The following is a 6000-nucleotide window of genomic DNA, read 5'->3' as shown; positions in this document are numbered from 1 at the left end:
CATTCTTAGACATGAACATCCCTCCACAAGAAGAGTCAACCATGAGTCTATGTGGTTCGGTTAAACCATCATAGAAGGCTTGCACTAATTGCCATTTTGGAATTAGATGGTGCGGACATTTACTAAGAAGATCTTGTAATCTTTCCCAAGTCTCATGGAGTTGTTCTCCATCAATTTGAGAAAACTAAGAATAGAGCGCCTCATTTGATTAGTTTTACTCACTGGATAGTACTTCTTGAGAAATTCTTGTTACAATTGGGCCCATGAAGTAATGGAGTTTGCAACGAGGGAGTTTAACCAATACTTTGCCCTATCTTTCAAGGAGAATGGAAAGAGACGAAGATGAAGTGCATTCTCAAAAAACCCCTCATTTTGTTGGTAGAGCAAATTTTGAGGAATTCATCAAGATGCTTATAAGGATCCTCATTATCGAAGCCATGGAAGGATGAAAGTATATGAATTATGCTAGATTTGATTTCATATTGAGCGGCCTCAATATTTGGCATCACTATGCAAGAAGGAGAAGCATAAGTGGTAGAGATGAAGTGGTCCCGAAGAGTCATGGGAACCACGTTTGGAATTTCGGCCCTATCATTATTAATCCCATCATTCCCCAAATTTTCTTCATTATCGGCCATTGTATTAAATTCAATTTCAAGTTCTCTTATATGAGTAGATTCCCTAAAGTTTCTTCTAAGAGTCCTTTCAAGTGAATTTATATCAATTGGCGAGTCAATTGAGGGTAGGGAAAGTGATCTATGGCCAAACATCAACAACACATATTATAATTAACACAATAATTCATCATCATCAACTCCACATACGATGTTCCCTTTCTCCTCAATTATCAAGACAGAAATTAAATGGCCACGACAAGGACCGATACTTTGCAATTGAAAATAAACAATAAAATAGCCTCGACAAGGGCTTCGCTACTTAACTATCACTAAATTATAAACACATGCAAGATATTAATAACTCTTGAAACTAGGAGGTCGAAGACTTACCAAGAGTCCTCTAGACTTACAAATTTGCTAGCATTCCCTTAGCGAGCTTCAAGTCCCTAGAATCTCACAAACACCTAAAATTCCACAATGATCAAAACCACACAAGAAATATTCACAAATCACAATATTAACAATCAAACCAAAGTTAGCCCTAGAACCTCGGTTGCTAAACCGTTTGCAATCCCCGGCAACGGCGCCAAAAATTGATCGGTCGTGTCAATTATACAGCAACTTTTGCAATAGCACAAATCATTGTAAAATAAGGTTATTGGTCGGGTAAGTCGAACCACTAGGACAGCAAGGTTATGGCAACTAAGAAACTTAGAATCACTTCTAGAATGATAAAAGGGTAAATAGAGGTTTGTTGGTTTGTCACTGAGTAACTAAAATTAGAATGTGCATAAAACAATAAATGAAAGGAATCTAAGATGAGAGGAACTTATGTAGAGAGGGCTAGGGAAGTGAATTCACCACCAACTATGTAAACATGCTAGCTTGCAAATAACTTGGGGGACAAAATATACATGTAACCATGATATGTAGAAGTGTAAGACAACTACAATATCTTCAAGAAGTTCACACATTCAAGAATTAAGTATAATTCATCAAAGGTGGGCATAATTCATCTATCTAAACTAGGGTATAACATGAAATATCCTTCCTAAGCTATGAACTATCAAAGTCCTCAATTTGTGTGGTAAGTGCACATGAAGTCAAAAGTTAAGGATAATCCATAAAAAGGGAGGCCCTAAGCTTGGACTATCAAACATTCCATACAACATGCCATTAAAATCATTTCATATTCTCATCTCCATTCTCATTATGGAGTTGTAAGCCCTATAATCATGAAAATATACAATCTAAGACAAGATAATACATTTAACATCATCATTTATTGAATTGAAGAACATTTACAACATGTGTAAGTCTCTAGAATATGAAAAGATTACATACATATTTCATTCCCCAAATCAAAACAAGATTATAGCATGCTTACAAAGAATAGCTTCATCACCTCCCTAGGATAGGGAGTTAGTTGCTCATGGATGCAAGAGAGGAAGGAGAAGAGATGACAACCCCCTCAATTTTCGCGCTTAGAGGACCCAAAATACACCTAACCTCAAGAACTTTACTTTCTTTCTCTAAAAACCTTCCAAAAAATGAGAGATATCTAAAAAATAAAGCTCAAGCCCTTATCTACCCTACGTCCTTCCATTTTCCCTCCATTTTCGTGGCCTACCAACCTTAGAAGGATTAGGATCACAGTGTTTGGCCAACAAGCTGGCCGCAAAAATATATCATAATAGTATCAAAATAATAGGCATAACATATATAAAATGATGAGAGGAAAGAGATAGAGAGATCAGGCTGAGGAGGTTGGGCGAGCGGGGCATGATCCCTGGATATCTCTCGATATGTCACGCAGTGCAGCTAAGACATCTGAGTGGAGAGTTAAAATATCTGCTCTGAGGGAGACTACTGTATCCTCCAATGCTTGGATACGCTCTCCTAAGGCGAGTGTTTGTGCTGAAGCGTCAGGGATGACTGGATCATGAAACTGTGGTACATCCTGACCCTGCTCCTGGAAATGAAGTGCCAACCCTGCCGGAGAGTGATGTGATAGCTCCTCTGCTGGAGGCTCCTGCTCTAGATCAATATCCATGTGCATATCCACAGCTACCGGTGGGTCTGCTGGATCATACTCTGCTGGCACTGGTGCTGCCTCCATCTCTGCAAGCTCCGCCTCCTCAGCTGCTAAAATAGTGTCCTGCTCTAAGCTCTTGATAAGAGCGTTGTAGTTCTTGTTCTAAACTTTCTTGAGAAAGTTGCAGGCTCCTAACTCTGGATGCTCCTGTGGATGGAAAGGGTAGCACTGGTCTCGGAGGATCTGAGTGATATGGTGCACAAATGGAAGAAACTTGGTCCACTTGGGCCTAGGCTTGCTGACGTAGTCTGTATAAAACTTCATTATGACACTCCAGTAGAGTGCCGAAATAGATACCCAATGGCCTGTATATAATTCGTATAAAGCAGCCAAAAAGTCTGAATGCCTCTGGATCTTATGGCCGCCATAAATACGTTTCGGTATAAGACCTAATCGAAGAACCAGAGATCATCAGGCAAATAAGTCCGTATTGCGAATGTATCGCCATCTGTATAGTGGCCTATCAGTGTAACAACCATGTCTGCGTCAGAAGTCTTCCTCAAGATAGGATAATAAACGTCGGGAAGGCAGACATGAGGGCACCGAGAAGATCTGGCTAATGTATCAACGGTGATGTGGATGGGTTAGCCATCAATGGTGGTCTGCAGCTCTAATAGATTACCCGGGGTCGGCCGGAGGTTCTGGGAAAACATCTGAACAAGCTGTGGGAAAACAAGATAAGTAATTGGCGCTAAAATGGCTGAAATGTTGCGTTGCTCAATCTTGTCGAATGCTACTCTGGTCAAGACTAACCGGAAGAAGAAATCAATATCAAAAACTGACTTATGCGCCATTGAAAGGCATGAGTATCTGGGGAGAGGCCTATCACTAATCTGGCCTGGCTGTGCTGGTGATGGAGAAGGAAAAGATGTATACTTAGCCTCATCAGAAAGGGATGAGGAAGATGCAGAAGTGGAAGAGGCATAATGGTTAGATTGAGCCAGAGCTGGCTCCTCATACTGCTTTAAGTGCTCATGCTGGTTAGCCTGCTCAACCTACTCATCCTGCTCAACATGCTTTGGAGCTGGATCTAAAGCATGTGAAGGTTTTGCCTCCTCATCTATACGTGGTCTCACTCTCCGCTCATACTGTCGATGGGCAACTGTCTTAACCCATGCCATGGCTTACAAAACAGAAAAAGAAACACTTGCAATAGAAGTTAGTAACAGATAAAAATCAAAAATTGAAGTACAGTATATAGAAACATGTATGTCAAGTCAGATAGACAACTCAGAATAATGGACATGAATCTATGCAAGTGATGACGCAGCCAAATAATCAGTGACTAAGTGAAACATGCTAAACAGTATAAGTATGGAATGCATCAAATGTGGAAAACACAGGCATTGGGCATCAAGAAACTAGCATGAACACTATGGATGGTGTGTGAAGTGTGCATATGCAAATCTGTGAGGTTCGATCAATCATGACTTGAATGAGATCGATCTCTCTCAGATCGATCAGGATTAAGTTCGATCGATCTTTCTCTGATCGATCAGAGAATGCTTCGATCGATCGAACTAATGTGAAAATTTTGAAAAGTCACAGATCTGTGACATGGATGGCACGGGGGCCTCCCGACCAAGCTCGTGGGCCTTTCTACACCTCAACAACACAAGAATGGTCACTTGAATAGGCACGTGACCCCCTAAATTGAAATTGATAACAAATATATACATATATATACACATGCTTGAAAATCATCAACTATGGCACAAATCCAACTTAGAAGCTCAAATCTAGCATGGAAACATGGAAAATATCAAGATTGAAGCTCGAAAATGGAAATAAGACTTAGAACTCACCAAGCCGAATGAGAGAAGTGGATTCGAAGGAGATGAGATGAGATCGAGAGGTGGAGATGAGATTTCAAAGCTCGGTGATGGGTGCCGCTCGTGAACGCCAAATTGATGTAGTGAATGTGTGGTTCAAGAAAAGCCTTTTGGGTCAAATTTAAATTTATAAAAACCACTACCAACACTACTACTAACGTAGAAAGAGTGAGTAGGGATCGTCCCAAGGGATTATACGTATTGGAATTTAACTTTGACTCTAATGTACCAAATGATTGCAAAAGAGAGAGATTGGTTAATTAATCTAGAAAACAATTAATTAAAATAAAAGTAAAATAAAACTAAGTAGAGATAGGGATTTAAGAGATGAAAAGAGAGGACTTAGGGTGTTAGAATCACCACTAAGCTCATGTAATTAACCACTTGCTTTCCATTAATGGGGAATACATTGTTGTGAACAAAATGCGACTACCAATTGCAATATTAAGCATGGACCATCTAATTTAGGCATGAATTATCTTACCTAAACTAAGTGTAGCACAACCCATCTAGTTTAAGCATGACCCATCAAACTAGTAACAATTGTAGCACACATCAATCTAGAGAATCATGGAATTTGCAATAATAAGCCATGGAGTATCTAAACAAGCAGAGATTGTCTACCTACCTACAAACATGAATTAAATTGTAGAACAACCCATCAAGCACAAATATAAACCATCAAATTAATTGACAAGCCCATTCAATAAAAAACCATGTCTAGCCAATATTGGTGTGTGTGTGTGTGTAATTGGTTGATTCAATTAGTAAGGATGACCAATTAAGCATGTATTGTCTAAACATCATGTGAAAGGCACAATATATCTAATTAATGAAGCATATATTATCTAAACAACATGTGAAAGGTACAATAGATCAAAACAAGCCATTAATCCTTTCATTAAGCTCACAATCCAAATACACCACAAGGTTAGAGACATATGCTACTTGCATTCAAAAGCATGGAACATCAAACAACAAGCATGGATTGTCCTCCCATTTAACACGACACTACAACTACACTACTAGCATGAAAATAAACTAAAGGAGAGGCACAATCCATCAAGGAATAAGTATGAACCATCAAGAAAATAGCAAAAGCATTCCATTAAACACTATGTCTTGACAATCTCTAAATTTATAGCATTAATACACATAGACATGCATTAATAATACAAGAAATAGAGACAAGCACATGAACATCTACTCTAGCATACATAGACATATGGATAGAGGGGAAATGATGAATTAGAAGCATTAAACCACATAAATCATGGAAATATACCAAGATTCATGAAATTCACAAGGCTAGAACAATAATCACAACAATATATATATAAATCCCCAAAAATAGAAATACAAGGGTTTAGATTACACAAGTCTTAGGGCTCATCCAAGCCCTAAGTGTAGATCTAGCCAATCATGGAGGAGGTAGATGTGATCTTGAAATCAAGCT

The sequence above is a fragment of the Cornus florida genome, unplaced genomic scaffold (genome assembly GCF_030987335.1).
Source record: "Cornus florida cultivar Cherokee Brave unplaced genomic scaffold, ASM3098733v1 CherokeeBrave_3.0.0_Hap2_Chr04, whole genome shotgun sequence".
Classification (NCBI taxonomy): domain Eukaryota; kingdom Viridiplantae; phylum Streptophyta; class Magnoliopsida; order Cornales; family Cornaceae; genus Cornus; species Cornus florida.
The sequence above is the reverse complement of the archived record's forward strand: the minus strand, read 5'-3'. Positions refer to the sequence as shown.